This window comes from Phyllobates terribilis, unplaced genomic scaffold, assembly GCF_046119375.1.
Source record: "Phyllobates terribilis strain yellow unplaced genomic scaffold, ASM4611937v1 Scaffold_602__1_contigs__length_984359, whole genome shotgun sequence".
Taxonomy (NCBI): domain Eukaryota; kingdom Metazoa; phylum Chordata; class Amphibia; order Anura; family Dendrobatidae; genus Phyllobates; species Phyllobates terribilis.
The window spans coordinates 938078-959946 of record NW_027363362.1 but is presented as its reverse complement, the minus strand read 5'-3'; the positions used below and the strand labels follow the sequence as shown (position 1 = coordinate 959946).

At 43.5% G+C, this 21869-nt stretch overlaps 7 non-coding genes and 2 pseudogenes across 7 annotated transcripts; all 9 read left to right on the top strand.

Annotated features, from left to right (window-relative positions):
• The first annotated feature begins 422 nt into the window (after positions 1–422).
• Positions 423–616, top strand: LOC141233652 (U2 spliceosomal RNA). Its single transcript, XR_012299724.1, has one exon. It is a non-coding gene; the product is annotated as a U2 spliceosomal RNA (small nuclear RNA).
• A 1121-nt stretch (positions 617–1737) lies between these two features.
• LOC141233584 (U2 spliceosomal RNA) lies at positions 1738–1928 on the top strand. The gene has a single exon (XR_012299658.1). It is a non-coding gene; the product is annotated as a U2 spliceosomal RNA (small nuclear RNA).
• A 1121-nt stretch (positions 1929–3049) lies between these two features.
• LOC141233582 (U2 spliceosomal RNA) lies at positions 3050–3240 on the top strand. Its single transcript, XR_012299656.1, has one exon. It is a non-coding gene; the product is annotated as a U2 spliceosomal RNA (small nuclear RNA).
• Positions 3241–9355: 6115 nt separating this feature from the next.
• On the top strand, positions 9356–9561 carry LOC141233662 (U2 spliceosomal RNA; annotated as a pseudogene).
• A 1118-nt stretch (positions 9562–10679) lies between these two features.
• Positions 10680–10870, top strand: LOC141233581 (U2 spliceosomal RNA). The gene has a single exon (XR_012299655.1). It is a non-coding gene; the product is annotated as a U2 spliceosomal RNA (small nuclear RNA).
• Positions 10871–11994: 1124 nt separating this feature from the next.
• LOC141233580 (U2 spliceosomal RNA) lies at positions 11995–12185 on the top strand. Its single transcript, XR_012299654.1, has one exon. It is a non-coding gene; the product is annotated as a U2 spliceosomal RNA (small nuclear RNA).
• A 1121-nt stretch (positions 12186–13306) lies between these two features.
• On the top strand, positions 13307–13497 carry LOC141233579 (U2 spliceosomal RNA). Its single transcript, XR_012299653.1, has one exon. It is a non-coding gene; the product is annotated as a U2 spliceosomal RNA (small nuclear RNA).
• A 1121-nt stretch (positions 13498–14618) lies between these two features.
• On the top strand, positions 14619–14809 carry LOC141233643 (U2 spliceosomal RNA). Its single transcript, XR_012299716.1, has one exon. It is a non-coding gene; the product is annotated as a U2 spliceosomal RNA (small nuclear RNA).
• A 6073-nt stretch (positions 14810–20882) lies between these two features.
• Positions 20883–21083, top strand: LOC141233675 (U2 spliceosomal RNA; annotated as a pseudogene).
• The last annotated feature ends 786 nt before the right edge of the window (positions 21084–21869 follow it).

The following is a 21869-nucleotide window of genomic DNA, read 5'->3' as shown; positions in this document are numbered from 1 at the left end:
AACTGCTTCAAGGATGCCGTTTGGGTCGCCAGGAACCGGCTCATCTTGAGGAGGGAGAGGATGTCCATCCAGGACTGCCGCAGGCTGATCCACAGCCTGCTCAGAGACTATTCCATCGTGGACGGTCCGGAGGACGAGGATGAGGACTAAACCCCTCCTCCCCCTCTCCCCTTATGTGTCTTGTCTTTCAATAAAGCTTCGGGCCTGTGATTTTCCCCTCCCCATCCCCTTTTTCCCAATCCCCATCCCTTATCACGGTTCGTCGTACTGTATTGATTGACATGCTTTTTCTTTCAGATTGACTGTTTTGTGTAGCATAGGGGTGTGATGTGTCTAGTTAGTGCGTCGTATCCTCATGCTATGTAAATATGATGTAGAATTCTGTGTGTACTGGGCTGCGGCACTGTACACTGTCTGCTAACTTATTTTTTGTGCTAATAAAAGATATATTCAATCAAAAAAATCTGTTCTTATCAGTTTAATATCTGATACGTCCCCTATCTGGGGACCATATATTAAATGGATTTTTAGAACAGGGAGATGGAAAAAGAGCTTGCTCTGTCCACTCCACGCATTGACCTGGTATTGCAGTATCTCCAGGACCGGTGCACCCCTTCTTTAATGCAGTTTCTAAAATCAGAAAGAATTGAATTCAATGTTTTTTGTTCATTTTGCTTGTTTGTCGGATTTTGGGATGGACTCTTTGGCTTTGCTTTTCTTCTCCTCATTGGATTTTTCATGTTCAAAGTTGCAGAAGCCAGATTACAAGCTCATTTTGGTTCAACTTCAGCAACTGTGCATTGCATTGCCATGTAATGTAATGAAATGCTATCTTTCTAGCTCTCCCTTTTTACTTCCTTTTGGATAAACAGACATATTAGGCAAGCATTTTGGAGCTTTCACCTAAATAACTACAGGTGGTGAGATAAGCTGCACAATATAATTGACCTTTCAGTATATTGTTGCACACACACCATCTATTTAGCAAATGCCCTTGTTATCAACAGCAGCCTTTTAAACTCACCTGAGCTAACAGGTATGTGCGCTGGTTACTCTGCTGCGCTTAAAATTTCTTTTTTGGTTTGCTACAATGCCTTTTCTGAAACGTTGTCTCCCTCTGCTGGAACACTGACTTCTTTCATTTAATGCCTGCAGACTATAAAAGAGAACCCAACCCAAAAAGTTTGGTTGATTAGTCTGTGGCATTCTGTTAAACTGTTGCTTATGGCGGTCTCTGTGAGCTTCTCAGCGACATTCAGCCAGCCAGGTATCCTGCCTGCAGTAGATGGAATGTGGCAATGGAACGCTGGCTGCGCGTGTCATAATAGGCTCTGAGCCTTTATATACCTGTGCACAGCAGCAGCCACCTTCAGTCTGCTGCTGGACAGCCAGCAGCAGCAGCAGCAGCAGCAGGAGAGGTATGTAATCAGCAGCCCTCCTGCTAAGGGTAGACAGCTGCTCGTTCCACCCCACCCCCCACCTTAATTGGTTCTCCTCCCTTCCAACGGTGTTGAGGCGGGTGGGAACAGCAGGGGGTGAAGGTGCTGTGTTTAAAGAGGTGGAGTTATGCAGATCTAAAACGCGTGGATTGCAGCAGCAGCAAGCCGAAAAGTGCAGGCATGTAAGGGATCTAGAGGTTGACAACATGTCTTCTTAACGGGAGTCCAGGAGCTCATCTCCACAAATGGACTTTTCAGGATCCTTGGGTGGCTCCGTAGTTTGAAACCAATTCTGGTTATCGCTTCTCGGCCTTTTGGCTAAGATCAAGTGTAGTATCTGTTCTTATCAGTTTAATATCTGATACGTCCCCTATCTGGGGACCATATATTAAATGGATTTTTAGAACAGGGAGATGGAAAAAGAGCTTGCTCTGTCCACTCCACGCATTGACCTGGTATTGCAGTATCTCCAGGACCGGTGCACCCCTTCTTTAATGCAGTTTCTAAAATCAGAAAGAATTGAATTCAATGTTTTTTGTTCATTTTGCTTGTTTGTCGGATTTTGGGATGGACTCTTTGGCTTTGCTTTTCTTCTCCTCATTGGATTTTTCATGTTCAAAGTTGCAGAAGCCAGATTACAAGCTCATTTTGGTTCAACTTCAGCAACTGTGCATTGCATTGCCATGTAATGTAATGAAATGCTATCTTTCTAGCTCTCCCTTTTTACTTCCTTTTGGATAAACAGACATATTAGGCAAGCATTTTGGAGCTTTCACCTAAATAACTACAGGTGGTGAGATAAGCTGCACAATATAATTGACCTTTCAGTATATTGTTGCACACACACCATCTATTTAGCAAATGCCCTTGTTATCAACAGCAGCCTTTTAAACTCACCTGAGCTAACAGGTATGTGCGCTGGTTACTCTGCTGCGCTTAAAATTTCTTTTTTGGTTTGCTACAATGCCTTTTCTGAAACGTTGTCTCCCTCTGCTGGAACACTGACTTCTTTCATTTAATGCCTGCAGACTATAAAAGAGAACCCAACCCAAAAAGTTTGGTTGATTAGTCTGTGGCATTCTGTTAAACTGTTGCTTATGGCGGTCTCTGTGAGCTTCTCAGCGACATTCAGCCAGCCAGGTATCCTGCCTGCAGTAGATGGAATGTGGCAATGGAACGCTGGCTGCGCGTGTCATAATAGGCTCTGAGCCTTTATATACCTGTGCACAGCAGCAGCCACCTTCAGTCTGCTGCTGGACAGCCAGCAGCAGCAGCAGCAGCAGCAGGAGAGGTATGTAATCAGCAGCCCTCCTGCTAAGGGTAGACAGCTGCTCGTTCCACCCCACCCCCCGCCTTAATTGGTTCTCCTCCCTTCCAACGGTGTTGAGGCGGGTGGGAACAGCAGGGGGTGAAGGTGCTGTGTTTAAAGAGGTGGAGTTATGCAGATCTAAAACGCGTGGATTGCAGCAGCAGCAAGCCGAAAAGTGCAGGCATGTAAGGGATCTAGAGGTTGACAACATGTCTTCTTAACGGGAGTCCAGGAGCTCATCTCCACAAATGGACTTTTCAGGATCCTTGGGTGGCTCCGTAGTTTGAAACCAATTCTGGTTATCGCTTCTCGGCCTTTTGGCTAAGATCAAGTGTAGTATCTGTTCTTATCAGTTTAATATCTGATACGTCCCCTATCTGGGGACCATATATTAAATGGATTTTTAGAACAGGGAGATGGAAAAAGAGCTTGCTCTGTCCACTCCACGCATTGACCTGGTATTGCAGTATCTCCAGGACCGGTGCACCCCTTCTTTAATGCAGTTTCTAAAATCAGAAAGAATTGAATTCAATGTTTTTTGTTCATTTTGCTTGTTTGTCGGATTTTGGGATGGACTCTTTGGCTTTGCTTTTCTTCTCCTCATTGGATTTTTCATGTTCAAAGTTGCAGAAGCCAGATTACAAGCTCATATTGGTTCAACTTCAGCAACTGTGCATTGCATTGCCATGTAATGTAATGAAATGCTATCTTTCTAGCTCTCCCTTTTTACTTCCTTTTGGATAAACAGACATATTAGGCAAGCATTTTGGAGCTTTCACCTAAATAACTACAGGTGGTGAGATAAGCTGCACAATATAATTGACCTTTCAGTATATTGTTGCACACACACCATCTATTTAGCAAATGCCCTTGTTATCAACAGCAGCCTTTTAAACTCACCTGAGCTAACAGGTATGTGCGCTGGTTACTCTGCTGCGCTTAAAATTTCTTTTTTGGTTTGCTACAATGCCTTTTCTGAAACGTTGTCTCCCTCTGCTGGAACACTGACTTCTTTCATTTAATGCCTGCAGACTATAAAAGAGAACCCAACCCAAAAAGTTTGGTTGATTAGTCTGTGGCATTCTGTTAAACTGTTGCTTATGGCGGTCTCTGTGAGCTTCTCAGCGACATTCAGCCAGCCAGGTATCCTGCCTGCAGTAGATGGAATGTGGCAATGGAACGCTGGCTGCGCGTGTCATAATAGGCTCTGAGCCTTTATATACCTGTGCACAGCAGCAGCCACCTTCAGTCTGCTGCTGGACAGCCAGCAGCAGCAGCAGCAGCAGCAGCAGGAGAGGTATGTAATCAGCAGCCCTCCTGCTAAGGGTAGACAGCTGCTCGTTCCACCCCACCCCCCGCCTTAATTGGTTCTCCTCCCTTCCAACGGTGTTGAGGCGGGTGGGAACAGCAGGGGGTGAAGGTGCTGTGTTTAAAGAGGTGGAGTTATGCAGATCTAAAACGCGTGGATTGCAGCAGCAGCAAGCCGAAAAGTGCAGGCATGTAAGGGATCTAGAGGTTGACAACATGTCTTCTTAACGGGAGTCCAGGAGCTCATCTCCACAAATGGACTTTTCAGGATCCTTGGGTGGCTCCGTAGTTTGAAACCAATTCTGGTTATCGCTTCTCGGCCTTTTGGCTCAGACCTAGTGTTTGGACAAGAGGTTCCTTGTGTACTAGCCCTCGGCCTTCCAGCATCGCCACTTCGGTGGCTTAAGCTGGATGCTGCTATAGGGGGAGAGTGAGGAGGAAACGAGAAGGCGATTCCTGAAGCGACCATGGGTGTCAAGCTTCGCTTTGCTGGGACCGGGGATCCCCGGGTCAAGAATGCTTTCCGTATCGAGGTCTCTGAGGAGAAGAAGGACCATTTCTCGTTGTCATACCTGGTCAACGCCATTTTCTATGAAATCCTGAAAATCCAGAAGTCGGAGATCATCTGTTTGCAGGAGTTCAGAAGGGAGCATAGGTACGTCTTGGTGCTTTCTTCTATGGCGGCTTGCCAAAACCTTTTCAAAACTCTTCAAGTCCTTTCAGAGCACCCTCAGCTGGATTGACTTATCTTAACTGTACTCTACTCTAAGGGGGATATCCCGGTGGTAGTATTCATGCACAACCCCTTTATCTCCCGGGATGATATCACTGCATTCCTGAGAAGACACTGCATTTTTGTGCAATTCTCCCATAAAATCTTAAATGGAGAAGGGCTGTGGACTGGGAAGTATAAATACTTTGTGAGGTTTGGGATAGACCCTCATGGTCCTGGAGGTATTCACTATCCTCCCCTGAACTTTACAATTGGAAGAGACTCTGGATATCTGTTTTTTCCCGAGGCGCCATTGTTCTGCAGGAGATGCAACATGTTCGGGCATATCCAGGATTTCTGCAAACAATTGCCAAACTGTAGAAAGTGCAACAAGTACGGTCATCTGGCGAAGGATTGTTCCAACCCGGTGGTATGTGATGCCTGCGGGGAGGAAGGACATGTGATTCAGGATTGTAAGGCTAAAGTCAAGCCTAGGTCCTTCTCCGAAGTGACCAAAGGTAAGCCTACTGTCCCTGCTGTTACCCCACAGGTGACTACTGCAGAGATCAATGAGGAGACGGAGCCCCCTGAGGTTGAAGATCTGGTGGGTGAGGCCCAGACCCTGTTGGACCCTCCAGCCCCTGCTGGGCCAGGTATGGAGATCTCCGAGTTGGATGTGGACCTCCCTCATCAGTCCGAAATATGTGGTGAGGGTGACATGGATGTGTCTCTTGCTCGAACCCCTGCATTGTCCTGGGGTGCTACAGACGAAGAGGTGGCCAGGGATGGTGGCCAAGGAGACTTTACTTCTGGGAGGTCTTTTGATGATGATGATACTCCTGAACTGGCCAATAAAAAACCCAGACGAGAGTACTCACCTGCCAGCGGAGGGTGCGACAGTCCTGCAAGTGACCGCATTTACCCGCAGGATGTCTTCTCCCCTGATGCTCCTTACCTTGGCATCCCTGAGAGCATCAACACCTTTGGGGTGCTTTCCCAGTCTGATGATAATGGATGAGTATGGTGTGATCAACATTGAGTCATGTATTTCTTTTCTTTAATTAATGTCTTGCCAATCTGGTTGGGATGTAGTGTCCCTAAATGTAAGGCAGATCAGATCTAAAATCAGAAGAACAACTGTTCTGGACTACCTGAAACATTTAGGTGCTGATGTTTTTTGCCTTCAGGAGTGTGGGATTCAGGATGCTCCTTGTGACAAAGACTGGCCTTACGGACAGCATATCTGGTCAGGGTCTAATCATAATAAAAATGATGGGGTGGGGATATTAGTTGGGAATAAAGAAATCTCTATTGATAGTTATATTGTGGTGGAGGTGGGCCGATGTTTAATTGCATTTTTGAGTTATAGAGGGTGGCGGGTCAGAATTATTAATTTATATTGCCCTACAGGGAAGGAAGAGCGGCTTGCTCTTCTTGAAAAATTAAGTTTTTTTCTTCCAGGGAAATCTCCCACTATTTTTGTTGGGGACGTTAATTGTGTCACAGAAGGAAAGTGTGACATAACAGGAAAGAAATTGTCCCATTTAATTTGTGATTTTTCCTTTTTAGATGCAGCAGTTATTGTTCTTGGCATGCCACCACCGCCGACATACCATGCTGACCGTGGTGAGATTCATTCCAGAATTGATTTAATGTTATTTTCTAAAAATATGGTATGTGTGGATTTTTCTCAACAAAAGGTACCTTTTTCGGACCATGAATGTTTGAGAGGCGTGTTTTGTGCGAATGGTGACCAAGTGTATGGCGGTGGGGTATGGAAGTTGAATGCAAGGCTGTTAGAGGATGATGAGGTGATGAATGAGTTTAATGTAAAGTATGAAAGATGGAGAATGCGTAAGAAGGATTTTGTGTGTGTTCTTGACTGGTGGGACTGGGTGAAAGTGCAATTTAAAACTTTCTTCAAAAAGTGGGGCTATAGAAAAGCTGCCAGATATAGGAATAGGTTTAATGACCTTAATAGACGGATTGACTGGTTGAGAAAGTGTGTTGCAAGTGGTTTGGAGATGTCTGATCAACTTACTGAGGCTAAGAATGAATTGAAGCGTGTGTTGGATGAGAAAGGAAAGGAAATTATACATCGTACTAAAATTGAGCACCTGGAGAAAAATGAGAAGTGTACGAGGTTCTTTTTTAAAAAAATGAATGGTAGGAAGACTGATATGAATGAAGTTGTGAATGAAAGTGGAACCAACTGTATGGGTGAGGATGTGCTGAAAGAAGTGAATAGGTTTTATAGCAAGTTGTATGATGAGAAATGGATTGACTCTGGGCTTGTGTCATATGTTCTGAATGGTGTGGAGAAAAAACTTGATTCTGAGGAGCGTGATCTGTTGTGTGAGGATGTAGTTCTGGATGAAGTGAAGAATGTGGTGTGGAGTGCTAAAAAGAGTAAGACTCCTGGGAAAGATGGTATACCTGTAGAGTTGTATGTGAAAGCATGGGAAGTTTTGGGAACAGATTTGACTGAGGTATGTAAGTATATGTGGGTGAATGGTAGGTTGTGTGAATCAATGAAAGAAGGAGTGGTTGTGCTTGTGTATAAAAAGGGTGAGAGGAAACGTTTGGAAAACTGGAGACCAATAACACTGCTGAATTCGGATTATAAGGTCTACAGTAAGTTACTGGCAAATCGTATGCGTGAAGTGATTGGTAGTGTTGTGGAGGAGGACCAAGTATGTGCAGTGCCTGGAAGAAGTATGAGTGATAACTTGTTATTGTTGAGAGATATGATTGGGGATTGCAAGGATAGAAAGCAGAAATGTATGACTTTAGCTATTGATTTTGAGAAGGCGTTTGACAGGGTTTCGCATGTGTTTCTGTTTAAAGTACTGGAAAGAATGGGGTTTCCTAGAGAATTTGTGAATTGTGTAAAATCATTGTATGATTGTGTGTCAAGTGAGTTCTTGGTTAATGGGTGGCTGTGTGACAAAGTGAAGATTAGGTCAGGAGTAAGGCAGGGGTGTCCTATGTCCCCCGTCTTATTGGATGTGTAATAGAACCATTGTTATGTTTGATTAGACGGGATAAAATGATGAGAGGTTTGTTGGTGCCTAGTAGTGGTGGTAAGCATGTGAAAGTGTTAGGTTATATGGATGATGTTGTGGTTGTGAGTGAAAGTATGGCTTCTTTGAGTAGAATTAAATTGCTTTTGGATTTTTTTGTTGGTGCGTCTGGTTTTAGGGTAAATTGGAATAAATGTAGTTTTAAATGTTTTGGAGATAGTAGTATTCGTATGGATGGTGTAAAGTGTGAAGTGGGTGCAATCAAGATTTTGGGCGTATTATTTAATGATGACTTAAAAGGGAATGAAAGTTGGGAAGAGTGTGGTATGCGGGTTGAACGTAAATTGAATTTTTGGCGAATGAGAGAATTGACTCTGCGTGGTAAGGTATTAATTATCAAAGCAGTGATTCTCCCTATCCTGCTTTATGTGGCGACTGTTTTTCCTTCTCCTTACAGGAAAATTAAGAGAATAGAGAAGTTGGTATTCACATTCCTGTGGTGTAGTAAGATGGAGAAGTTGAAGCGGGAGAGCCTTTTTAAGGCTTGTCTGCATGGTGGGCTGGCCTTTCCCAATATTGAAGTTTTTTTAGGCCTTAATTATATTAAGACTGTGGTTATTTTGCTGGGTAAAGGCAATAAAGGTGCTTTTATGGCTAATTATTCTGCTGGATGGATGTTGTATGGGTTATGCTGGAGGAAGAGAGATGCGAGTGTGCCTGTGGCCTTTAAGTGTCCTGTTTGGTATGAGGTGATTGAGAAATTTGTGAGAAAGCATGATTTGTTGAGTGTGGGAATGAATGATTTTAGAATGACCAAGAATGTGGTGAAAAGAATGAGTGCAAATGAGGTAGAGTGTAATATTGTTGGGCTGAGAGGGAATGAGGTTTCAGATGCATGGAAGAAGTTAGATACGTATGGGATGTCAAACAAACAGAAGGATGTTGTGTGGATGACTTTACATAATATTTTACCTGTGAGAGAAGTGCAGAAGAAAAGAGAGTTGATAAGAACAGATGTGTGTCCGAGAGTGGGATGTGGTGGTTGTGAGACTGTGAGGCATGTTATGTGGGATTGTGAGTACGCGTACAGTGTGTGGAAGTGTGTAGGTGGATTGTGTAAGGGTTTAGCAGGCGTGAATTTTGTGGATTGGCGTGTGGCGATGTTTGGAATTGGTGCGTGTAGTCGGTCTAAAGATAGAATTTTATGGTTGATAATGGCTTGTGTGATGGAGAGTTTGTGGGATGCAAGGAACCTTGGACTTTTCAAGAGGAAATCTTTATCAGTGAATGAATGTGTTAGACTTATTCTTTCAAGACTATACCTGATATATAAGTTGGACAGCAGAGGCGGTGGTGGCACAGATGCCGAAGGGATTTGGAAATTTAAAAAGTGGCATTACCTTATCAAATACCAGTGATTTTTTTTCTTTGTGATTCCTTGAAGTTTCTGCATTTGTGTTACGTAAAGGATGTTCCCTTGTGATTATATTTCGTCTTATACTACTGCTAAATAAATAGAACCATGATGATGAGAAGTTTTAAGTAGCAAATTTTGGAGAAATTCATACTGTTTGCTAAAAAACTAAACTGAATGGTTTAAAAAAAAAAAAAAAAATATCTGTTCTTATCAGTTTAATATCTGATACGTCCCCTATCTGGGGACCATATATTAAATGGATTTTTAGAACAGGGAGATGGAAAAAGAGCTTGCTCTGTCCACTCCACGCATTGACCTGGTATTGCAGTATCTCCAGGACCGGTGCACCCCTTCTTTAATGCAGTTTCTAAAATCAGAAAGAATTGAATTCAATGTTTTTTGTTCATTTTGCTTGTTTGTCGGATTTTGGGATGGACTCTTTGGCTTTGCTTTTCTTCTCCTCATTGGATTTTTCATGTTCAAAGTTGCAGAAGCCAGATTACAAGCTCATTTTGGTTCAACTTCAGCAACTGTGCATTGCATTGCCATGTAATGTAATGAAATGCTATCTTTCTAGCTCTCCCTTTTTACTTCCTTTTGGATAAACAGACATATTAGGCAAGCATTTTGGAGCTTTCACCTAAATAACTACAGGTGGTGAGATAAGCTGCACAATATAATTGACCTTTCAGTATATTGTTGCACACACACCATCTATTTAGCAAATGCCCTTGTTATCAACAGCAGCCTTTTAAACTCACCTGAGCTAACAGGTATGTGCGCTGGTTACTCTGCTGCGCTTAAAATTTCTTTTTTGGTTTGCTACAATGCCTTTTCTGAAACGTTGTCTCCCTCTGCTGGAACACTGACTTCTTTCATTTAATGCCTGCAGACTATAAAAGAGAACCCAACCCAAAAAGTTTGGTTGATTAGTCTGTGGCATTCTGTTAAACTGTTGCTTATGGCGGTCTCTGTGAGCTTCTCAGCGACATTCAGCCAGCCAGGTATCCTGCATGCAGTAGATGGAATGTGGCAATGGAACGCTGGCTGCGCGTGTCATAATAGGCTCTGAGCCTTTATATACCTGTGCACAGCAGCAGCCACCTTCAGTCTGCTGCTGGACAGCCAGCAGCAGCAGCAGCAGCAGGAGAGGTATGTAATCAGCAGCCCTCCTGCTAAGGGTAGACAGCTGCTCGTTCCACCCCAGCCCCCGCCTTAATTGGTTCTCCTCCCTTCCAACGGTGTTGAGGCGGGTGGGAACAGCAGGGGGTGAAGGTGCTGTGTTTAAAGAGGTGGAGTTATGCAGATCTAAAACGCGTGGATTGCAGCAGCAGCAAGCCGAAAAGTGCAGGCATGTAAGGGATCTAGAGGTTGACAACATGTCTTCTTAACGGGAGTCCAGGAGCTCATCTCCACAAATGGACTTTTCAGGATCCTTGGGTGGCTCCGTAATTTGAAACCAATTCTGGTTATCGCTTCTCGGCCTTTTGGCTAAGATCAAGTGTAGTATCTGTTCTTATCAGTTTAATATCTGATACGTCCCCTATCTGGGGACCATATATTAAATGGATTTTTAGAACAGGGAGATGGAAAAAGAGCTTGCTCTGTCCACTCCACGCATTGACCTGGTATTGCAGTATCTCCAGGACCGGTGCACCCCTTCTTTAATGCAGTTTCTAAAATCAGAAAGAATTGAATTCAATGTTTTTTGTTCATTTTGCTTGTTTGTCGGATTTTGGGATGGACTCTTTGGCTTTGCTTTTCTTCTCCTCATTGGATTTTTCATGTTCAAAGTTGCAGAAGCCAGATTACAAGCTCATTTTGGTTCAACTTCAGCAACTGTGCATTGCATTGCCATGTAATGTAATGAAATGCTATCTTTCTAGCTCTCCCTTTTTACTTCCTTTTGGATAAACAGACATATTAGGCAAGCATTTTGGAGCTTTCACCTAAATAACTACAGGTGGTGAGATAAGCTGCACAATATAATTGACCTTTCAGTATATTGTTGCACACACACCATCTATTTAGCAAATGCCCTTGTTATCAACAGCAGCCTTTTAAACTCACCTGAGCTAACAGGTATGTGCGCTGGTTACTCTGCTGCGCTTAAAATTTCTTTTTTGGTTTGCTACAATGCCTTTTCTGAAACGTTGTCTCCCTCTGCTGGAACACTGACTTCTTTCATTTAATGCCTGCAGACTATAAAAGAGAACCCAACCCAAAAAGTTTGGTTGATTAGTCTGTGGCATTCTGTTAAACTGTTGCTTATGGCGGTCTCTGTGAGCTTCTCAGCGACATTCAGCCAGCCAGGTATCCTGCCTGCAGTAGATGGAATGTGGCAATGGAACGCTGGCTGCGCGTGTCATAATAGGCTCTGAGCCTTTATATACCTGTGCACAGCAGCAGCCACCTTCAGTCTGCTGCTGGACAGCCAGCAGCAGCAGCAGCAGCAGCAGCAGGAGAGGTATGTAATCAGCAGCCCTCCTGCTAAGGGTAGACAGCTGCTCGTTCCACCCCACCCCCCGCCGTAATTGGTTCTCCTCCCTTCCAACGGTGTTGAGGCGGGTGGGAACAGCAGGGGGTGAAGGTGCTGTGTTTAAAGAGGTGGAGTTATGCAGATCTAAAACGCGTGGATTGCAGCAGCAGCAAGCCGAAAAGTGCAGGCATGTAAGGGATCTAGAGGTTGACAACATGTCTTCTTAACGGGAGTCCAGGAGCTCATCTCCACAAATGGACTTTTCAGGATCCTTGGGTGGCTCCGTAGTTTGAAACCAATTCTGGTTATCGCTTCTCGGCCTTTTGGCTAAGATCAAGTGTAGTATCTGTTCTTATCAGTTTAATATCTGATACGTCCCCTATCTGGGGACCATATATTAAATGGATTTTTAGAACAGGGAGATGGAAAAAGAGCTTGCTCTGTCCACTCCACGCATTGACCTGGTATTGCAGTATCTCCAGGACCGGTGCACCCCTTCTTTAATGCAGTTTCTAAAATCAGAAAGAATTGAATTCAATGTTTTTTGTTCATTTTGCTTGTTTGTCGGATTTTGGGATGGACTCTTTGGCTTTGCTTTTCTTCTCCTCATTGGATTTTTCATGTTCAAAGTTGCAGAAGCCAGATTACAAGCTCATTTTGGTTCAACTTCAGCAACTGTGCATTGCATTGCCATGTAATGTAATGAAATGCTATCTTTCTAGCTCTCCCTTTTTACTTCCTTTTGGATAAACAGACATATTAGGCAAGCATTTTGGAGCTTTCACCTAAATAACTACAGGTGGTGAGATAAGCTGCACAATATAATTGACCTTTCAGTATATTGTTGCACACACACCATCTATTTAGCAAATGCCCTTGTTATCAACAGCAGCCTTTTAAACTCACCTGAGCTAACAGGTATGTGCGCTGGTTACTCTGCTGCGCTTAAAATTTCTTTTTTGGTTTGCTACAATGCCTTTTCTGAAACGTTGTCTCCCTCTGCTGGAACACTGACTTCTTTCATTTAATGCCTGCAGACTATAAAAGAGAACCCAACCCAAAAAGTTTGGTTGATTAGTCTGTGGCATTCTGTTAAACTGTTGCTTATGGCGGTCTCTGTGAGCTTCTCAGCGACATTCAGCCAGCCAGGTATCCTGCCTGCAGTAGATGGAATGTGGCAATGGAACGCTGGCTGCGCGTGTCATAATAGGCTCTGAGCCTTTATATACCTGTGCACAGCAGCAGCCACCTTCAGTCTGCTGCTGGACAGCCAGCAGCAGCAGCAGCAGCAGCAGGAGAGGTATGTAATCAGCAGCTCTCCTGCTAAGGGTAGACAGCTGCTCGTTCCACCCCACCCCCCGCCTTAATTGGTTCTCCTCCCTTCCAACGGTGTTGAGGCGGGTGGGAACAGCAGGGGGTGAAGGTGCTGTGTTTAAAGAGGTGGAGTTATGCAGATCTAAAACGCTTGGATTGCAGCAGCAGCAAGCCGAAAAGTGCAGGCATGTAAGGGATCTAGAGGTTGACAACATGTCTTCTTAACGGGAGTCCAGGAGCTCATCTCCACAAATGGACTTTTCAGGATCCTTGGGTGGCTCCGTAGTTTGAAACCAATTCTGGTTATCGCTTCTCGGCCTTTTGGCTAAGATCAAGTGTAGTATCTGTTCTTATCAGTTTAATATCTGATACGTCCCCTATCTGGGGACCATATATTAAATGGATTTTTAGAACAGGGAGATGGAAAAAGAGCTTGCTCTGTCCACTCCACGCATTGACCTGGTATTGCAGTATCTCCAGGACCGGTGCACCCCTTCTTTAATGCAGTTTCTAAAATCAGAAAGAATTGAATTCAATGTTTTTTGTTCATTTTGCTTGTTTGTCGGATTTTGGGATGGACTCTTTGGCTTTGCTTTTCTTCTCCTCATTGGATTTTTCATGTTCAAAGTTGCAGAAGCCAGATTACAAGCTCATTTTGGTTCAACTTCAGCAACTGTGCATTGCATTGCCATGTAATGTAATGAAATGCTATCTTTCTAGCTCTCCCTTTTTACTTCCTTTTGGATAAACAGACATATTAGGCAAGCATTTTGGAGTTTTCACCTAAATAACTACAGGTGGTGAGATAAGCTGCACAATATAATTGACCTTTCAGTATATTGTTGCACACACACCATCTATTTAGCAAATGCCCTTGTTATCAACAGCAGCCTTTTAAACTCACCTGAGCTAACAGGTATGTGCGCTGGTTACTCTGCTGCGCTTAAAATGTCTTTTTTGGTTTGCTACAATGCCTTTTCTGAAACGTTGTCTCCCTCTGCTGGAACACTGACTTCTTTCATTTAATGCCTGCAGACTATAAAAGAGAACCCAACCCAAAAAGTTTGGTTGATTAGTCTGTGACATTCTGTTAAACTGTTGCTTATGGCGGTCTCTGTGAGCTTCTCAGCGACATTCAGCCAGCCAGGTATCCTGCCTGCAGTAGATGGAATGTGGCAATGGAACGCTGGCTGCGCGTGTCATAATAGGCTCTGAGCCTTTATATACCTGTGCACAGCAGCAGCCACCTTCAGTCTGCTGCTGGACAGCCAGCAGCAGCAGCAGCAGCAGCAGGAGAGGTATGTAATCAGCAGCCCTCCTGCTAAGGGTAGACAGCTGCTCGTTCCACCCCACCCCCCGCCTTAATTGGTTCTCCTCCCTTCCAACGGTGTTGAGGCGGGTGGGAACAGCAGGGGGTGAAGGTGCTGTGTTTAAAGAGGTGGAGTTATGCAGATCTAAAACGCGTGGATTGCAGCAGCAGCAAGCCGAAAAGTGCAGGCATGTAAGGGATCTAGAGGTTGACAACATGTCTTCTTAACGGGAGTCCAGGAGCTCATCTCCACAAATGGACTTTTCAGGATCCTTGGGTGGCTCCGTAGTTTGAAACCAATTCTGGTTATCGCTTCTCGGCCTTTTGGCTAAGATCAAGTGTAGTGTCTGTTCTTATCAGTTTAATATCTGATACGTCCCCTATCTGGGAACCATATATTAAATGGATTTTTAGAACAGGGAGATGGAAAAAGAGCTTGCTCTGTCCACTCCACGCATTGACCTGGTATTGCAGTATCTCCAGGACCGGTGCACCCCTTCTTTAATGCAGTTTCTAAAATCAGAAAGAATTGAATTCAATGTTTTTTGTTCATTTTGCTTGTTTGTCGGATTTTGGGATGGACTCTTTGGCTTTGCTTTTCTTCTCCTCATTGGATTTTTCATGTTCAAAGTTGCAGAAGCCAGATTACAAGCTCATTTTGGTTCAACTTCAGCAACTGTGCATTGCATTGCCATGTAATGTAATGAAATGCTATCTTTCTAGCTCTCCCTTTTTACTTCCTTTTGGATAAACAGACATATTAGGCAAGCATTTTGGAGCTTTCACCTAAATAACTACAGGTGGTGAGATAAGCTGCACAATATAATTGACCTTTCAGTATATTGTTGCACACACACCATCTATTTAGCAAATGCCCTTGTTATCAACAGCAGCCTTTTAAACTCACCTGAGCTAACAGGTATGTGCGCTGGTTACTCTGCTGCGCTTAAAATTTCTTTTTTGGTTTGCTACAATGCCTTTTCTGAAACGTTGTCTCCCTCTGCTGGAACACTGACTTCTTTCATTTAATGCCTGCAGACTATAAAAGAGAACCCAACCCAAAAAGTTTGGTTGATTAGTCTGTGGCATTCTGTTAAACTGTTGCTTATGGCGGTCTCTGTGATCTTCTCAGCGACATTCAGCCAGCCAGGTATCCTGCCTGCAGTAGATGGAATGTGGCAATGGAACGCTGGCTGCGCGTGTCATAATAGGCTCTGAGCCTTTATATACCTGTGCACAGCAGCAGCCACCTTCAGTCTGCTGCTGGACAGCCAGCAGCAGCAGCAGCAGCAGGAGAGGTATGTAATCAGCAGCCCTCCTGCTAAGGGTAGACAGCTGCTCGTTCCACCCCACCCCCCGCCTTAATTGGTTCTCCTCCCTTCCAATGGTGTTGAGGCGGGTGGGAACAGCAGGGGGTGAAGGTGCTGTGTTTAAAGAGGTGGAGTTATGCAGATCTAAAACGCGTGGATTGCAGCAGCAGCAAGCCGAAAAGTGCAGGCATGTAAGGGATCTAGAGGTTGACAACATGTCTTCTTAACGGGAGTCCAGGAGCTCATCTCCACAAATGGACTTTTCAGGATCCTTGGGTGGCTCCGTAGTTTGAAACCAATTCTGGTTATCGCTTCTCGGCCTTTTGGCAAGATCAGTGGTGGTTTTCTGCTGCTGGTGTTGTTTGGAGGGCAGTTGTGACTGGGGTTCCCCCTTGTGGGGCCCTAGTGTGCGATTGAGCGGCGATTGTGTTTATCTGCTGTAAAAATGGTGGAGAAAACACGTGGATTAGAGGACTCGGTCCGTCTGAAGGTGGCTGCAGGTCATGAAGGAGAAATCGGTTTGGACCAAGTTTGCGTTGATGTCTTGAAGAACATTAATGGCTTGAAGGTAACGGATGTATTGGCACTGCAGGATTTTCAGAAACAAGGAATTTATGATATCACTTTTGTTTCTTTGAGTATTTGCCAGAGAGTCTACATGGAGTTGGTACGAATGAAGGAAGAAAAGGAATTGAAATGCCTAGAGTTTATTGCACTGGAACCTCTGTTCCAGCAGACATATAAGTATGTGGTTGTGCACATGTATAACCCTAAAGTTCCGGATGAGACTGTTTCCAATTTTTTAGCTCGGTATTGTAGTGAGGTTAAATTTTTGGGAAGAATGAAGAACAAATACAATTATCTAAATGGCAAGAGGAGATATGTTGTAAAACTGAGACCGGATGATAGAGCTATTGGGGGTGCCAAGAGCATTCCTGCACAGTTTTCTATCGGAGGAGAAAGGGGATTTTGTTTTTATAATGGACAGATGGAATATTGTAGGAAGTGTCATGAGTTTGGACATGTTCAGAAAGATTGTCCAGTGCAAGGTGATGTTTGTAGAGGTTGTGGGAAATCTGGGCATGTTGCAAGTGGTTGCCCAATGAATAAGGTGTGTGATTTGTGTGGACATGCAGATCACCTTGCAAGGAAATGTAGATTGTGGGCTCAGATTCCTAGGTCACAGGTGGACGCTGAAGAGAGGCAGAAGAAGACTCGGCAGGAAAGTGGGGAGGAGGGCGAAGGCTCAGACTCAGAGGGGGAAAGCCAAAAACAAGATGGTGGTAGGGGAAGAGACCATGCGGTGCCCAAGATGGAGGAAAAGGGGCGGAGCCAGAAGAAAGTTGGTTTGAGGGAGGGGCTGGAAGTAATAAACAAAGTAGCTGATGTGCATGGCCCGGGTGATGGGATGGATTTGTCTAATATGGCGGAGTCAGTGAATCCTGTTTTGGGAAGAGATGGGGGTGAGGAAATGGAGGTTTTGGAGGAGGAGGATTCTGATTCGGATGGAACTATAACCCCTCAGCAGCGTGATAGGGTTAACAGTGATTGGAGTGAAAATGAGGAGGAAGATGATGGCAAGGAGGAGAGTTATGCCTCCGTGATTAAAAGAAGTAAGGTGGAGGGGTGTTGGTCTGGGGGGCAGGAAGATCCAGTCTCCCTAAGACCAGGTTATTCTAACAGGGACTCGAGTTCTGAGTCGCCTGATATACGTAGAAAAGTGGGTGGCAGGAGTGGGTTTTCTCCTGGTTCATGATGGATCGGGTATGGTGGAGATTTTTTCCTGTTGTTATGATGGCGTTGTGTGTTGCTTCTCTGAATGTACGAGGGATTGGTTCTGCTTGTAGGAGAGCAGGGATACTGGAGTACATTGAGAGTGTGAATGCAGATATTGTCTGTCTGCAGGAATGTGTAATTAAATCTGCCCCGCATGAGAGTGAGTGGAATAAGGGGCAATCTTTTTGGTCCCCATGCTCAGAAAACAGGAATGAAGGGGTGGGCATTTTACTGTGTAATTCCAGTCTAAAGGTTTTAGAGTTTAAAGTAATCATACCTGGGAGATGTTTGTTTTTATTAGTGGATTTTTTAGGTCAGCGGGTACGGGTTTTTAATGTTTATGCCCCTGCTGATAAACAAGCAAGAGTTGGGTTTTTGGAGTCTCTAAAGTTGTTTTTACCAGGCAGAGACTTCACTATAGTGGCTGGAGATTTTAATTGTGTCAGATCCGCAAAAGATCGTAAGAGCTCTACGGAAGGTAGGACTGATGTTACGTCTAATATTTTAAATCAGATTGTGCAGGATTTACGCTACACGGATGCTGGTCTGATGGTTGGGCCAAGTGATAAGTTCACATACATATCAGATAGTGGACGTAGTGTTTCCCGAATTGACTATGTTTTTATGTCTGAAGGGATTAAGGTGGCCAAGTGCAACCACGTGATGACGACTTTTTCTGACCACAAGATGATAGTGGTAGATCTGTGTATAGCTGAGTCCCTGGCTTTTGGAAAGGGACTCTGGAAGCTGAACGTAAGCCTGCTGGAAGAGGAGAGTGTTAAGGTTGGTTTTAATAAAGTGTTTTTGTCTTGTGTGTCTGAACAGCACCTTTTTAAAGATTTGCTAGAGTGGTGGGACTGGGCTAAGGAGAAATTTGCATGTTATTTTAAAGGGGTGTGTTTTAGGAGAGCGAAAGCCAAAAGGGATCATGATGCTGCTGTTATTTCAAAATTGGAAGTACTCCATAAGTTTAAGAGAGCGGGGATGGAGGTGGATAAAGAGATTGCAGATTTGAAGGACGAACTGAAGAAGATACTTATTGAAAAAGGGAAGACTATTATGTTTAAGGCAAAAATAAAGCACATGGAGGAAAATGAGCAATGTTCGAGATACTTTTTTAAAAAATGTTTTAAACCTAAAGGGGTTTTTAAGTCTGTTTTTTCTCCTGCAGGGGAGGTATCTGGGGATGAGATGATTGGCAGTATTCTTTCCTTTTATGAAACACTCTTCTCTAACGATAGTAGAGCCAGTGATGCGGAAATTAATGATTATTGCAAAGTATTAACTAATAATATTCCTGAGGAGAAAATTGGGTTTTTAAGTGAGGAGGTTGGGAAAGATGAAATTAGACGGGCAGTGGATGGCTTGGCGAAAGGCAAGACGCCAGGCTGTGATGGTCTTCCTGCTGAATTTTATGTTAGATTTTGGGATATTATAGGTGTGGAGTTTTCCCGGGTGGTGCAATATGGTTTTACTCATGGGATTTTATCGGTTTCTATGCGTAGGGGGATTGTTACGCTGATTCATAAGAAAGGGGACATGAGGGATATTAAAAATTGGAGGCCCATAACATTGTTAAACAGTGATTACAAAATTATTTCTAAAATTGTGGCTGGTAGACTGGCAGATGTGATAGGTGATATGGTGGGGGAGTATCAGGCATGTGCAGTGCCTGGTAGGAAAATTTCAGATAATTTGCTGCTTCTAAGAGACTTAATTTATCAGGCTAATTTGAATAAGAATGCTCTTTTGTTACAGTCGGTGGACCTGGAGAAAGCCTTTGATAAAATATCACATAGATTTTTGTTCTCTGCTTTAAGTCACCTTGGTGTTCCGGATAAATTATTGATGGTCATTAAGAGTTTTTATTGTGGGGTCAGTAGCCAGATTTTAGTTAATGGGCATGTGAGTTCCAGTTTTAATATTTTATCGGGAGTTAGGCAGGGTTGTCCCCTGTCACCAATTCTTTTTATCTGTGTGGTGGAGGCCCTTTTAAAAAGTGTGCAAGTTGACAAGTGTGTGGCTGGTGTTTTTATTCCTGGGGGATCCGGGGGTCCAGTCAAGTCTTTAAGTTATATGGATGATATTGTTTTTACTTGTGGTTCACAGGCGGATCTCAATAGAGTGAATTTGCACGTAAGGATTTTTTGTTGTGTGGCTGGTATGGCGGTGAATTGGGGAAAGTGCCAGCTTTGTAACTTTGGGAGGCAGGTTGAGGTTAACGTGGCAGGAGTGGAGAGTAGGGAGGAAATTGAGGTTCTTGGTGTCATCTTTGAGAAGGAACTGAAAGGGAAAAGCAGCCTGAAGATTCTAGAAGACAAAATGGATCAGAAGTTGAACTTTTGGAAACTAAGGAACCTGTCGCTGAGAGGGAAAGTGCTGGTAATCAAGTCTGTGATTCTCCCGCTTCTGCTGTACACTGCTTTGATTTTCCCACCTGCTGTGCTTTGGACAAAGAGAGTGACAAGGAAACTGTTTGTGTTTTTTTGGGGATCCAAAATGGAGAAACTAAGAAGAGGAATGGTTATGTGTTCTGTGGAAAATGGGGGTTGTGATTTTCCTAACATTGACTTATTTTTAAGAATGCATTATTTTTTGAACATTTATAAATTATCCCAGTGCAATAACAGGACTGCGGACATGTGCAAATATTTAGCAGGACGGCTTTTCCAGAAATGGAGCTGGTGTGAGAAGGATTTAAGAAAACCAGTTTCGTTTGTGATACCGTTTTTTTATGTGGTGCTTAGGTCCTTCTATGATCAAAATGGGATAAGCTCCATGGTTAGACCGGACAAAAAACTGATTGTCTCAGGTATTAAGAAGAAGGAGATGTTATGTGATGTGCCGTTTTGTAATAATGCACAGTCTGGACAGGTGTGGAAGCTTTTTTTCATGCGTGGAATCAGCAACAGACAGAAGGATGTAACCTGGATGGCGTTGCATGGATGCTTGCCAACAAGAGCTTTTTTGAATGACCGGGGGATAAAGGTTCAAGAACTATGTCCTAGGGAAGGTTGCAATAAGGTGGAAACAATACAGCATATTTTTTGGGACTGTTTTTTTGCTAAAAAAGTTTTTACCTTGTTGTCACGTATGTTTGCTGCTTTAGTTGGTTTTCATTGTTTCGATTTTGAAAGGATTTTAATAGGTCAAGATTTTAAGTACTCGCAAAGGAAGCGGGCAAGCTGGATTATTTTTGTCATATATAAAGAGGTTTTATGGGACGTTCGGAATTTGGTGATTTTTAAAAAGATTGTTTTTTCCCCCATGGAATGCAGAAAGATTTTTCTTGCTAGACTGTTTTATGCCTATTTATTGGATAAAAAGAAGTATGGTGAGACAGCAGCAGAGGCACTCTGGAACTTTTCACATTGGACTTCTTACAGTAAGTAACAGTTAATTGCAGGGTTGTGTTTTTGGGGATTTTGTTTTTGTTTTTCCGAATGATGATTTGAGAACCCGTTATGTGAATATGCGCTATGATGCATAAATTAATGTGGGTCTTAATCTGAGGAAAAAAAAAAAAAAATAAAATCTGTTCTTATCAGTTTAATATCTGATACGTCCCCTATCTGGGGACCATATATTAAATGGATTTTTAGAACAGGGAGATGGAAAAAGAGCTTGCTCTGTCCACTCCACGCATTGACCTGGTATTGCAGTATCTCCAGGACCGGTGCACCCCTTCTTTAATGCAGTTTCTAAAATCAGAAAGAATTGAATTCAATGTTTTTTGTTCATTTTGCTTGTTTGTCGGATTTTGGGATGGACTCTTTGGCTTTGCTTTTCTTCTCCTCATTGGATTTTTCATGTTCAAAGTTGCAGAAGCCAGATTACAAGCTCATTTTGGTTCAACTTCAGCAACTGTGCATTGCATTGCCATGTAATGTAATGAAATGCTATCTTTCTAGCTCTCCCTTTTTACTTCCTTTTGGATAAACAGACATATTAGGCAAGCATTTTGGAGCTTTCACCTAAATAACTACAGGTGGTGAGATAAGCTGCACAATATAATTGACCTTTCAGTATATTGTTGCACACACACCATCTATTTAGCAAATGCCCTTGTTATCAACAGCAGCCTTTTAAACTCACCTGATCTAACAGGTATGTGCGCTGGTTACTCTGCTGCGCTTAAAATTTCTTTTTTGGTTTGCTACAATGCCTTTTCTGAAACGTTGTCTCCCTCTGCTGGAACACTGACTTCTTTCATTTAATGCCTGCAGACTATAAAAGAGAACCCAACCCAAAAAGTTTGGTTGATTAGTCTGTGGCATTCTGTTAAACTGTTGCTTATGGCGGTCTCTGTGAGCTTCTCAGCGACATTCAGCCAGCCAGGTATCCTGCCTGCAGTAGATGGAATGTGGCAATGGAACGCTGGCTGCGCGTGTCATAATAGGCTCTGAGCCTTTATATACCTGTGCACAGCAGCAGCCACCTTCAGTCTGCTGCTGGACAGCCAGCAGCAGCAGC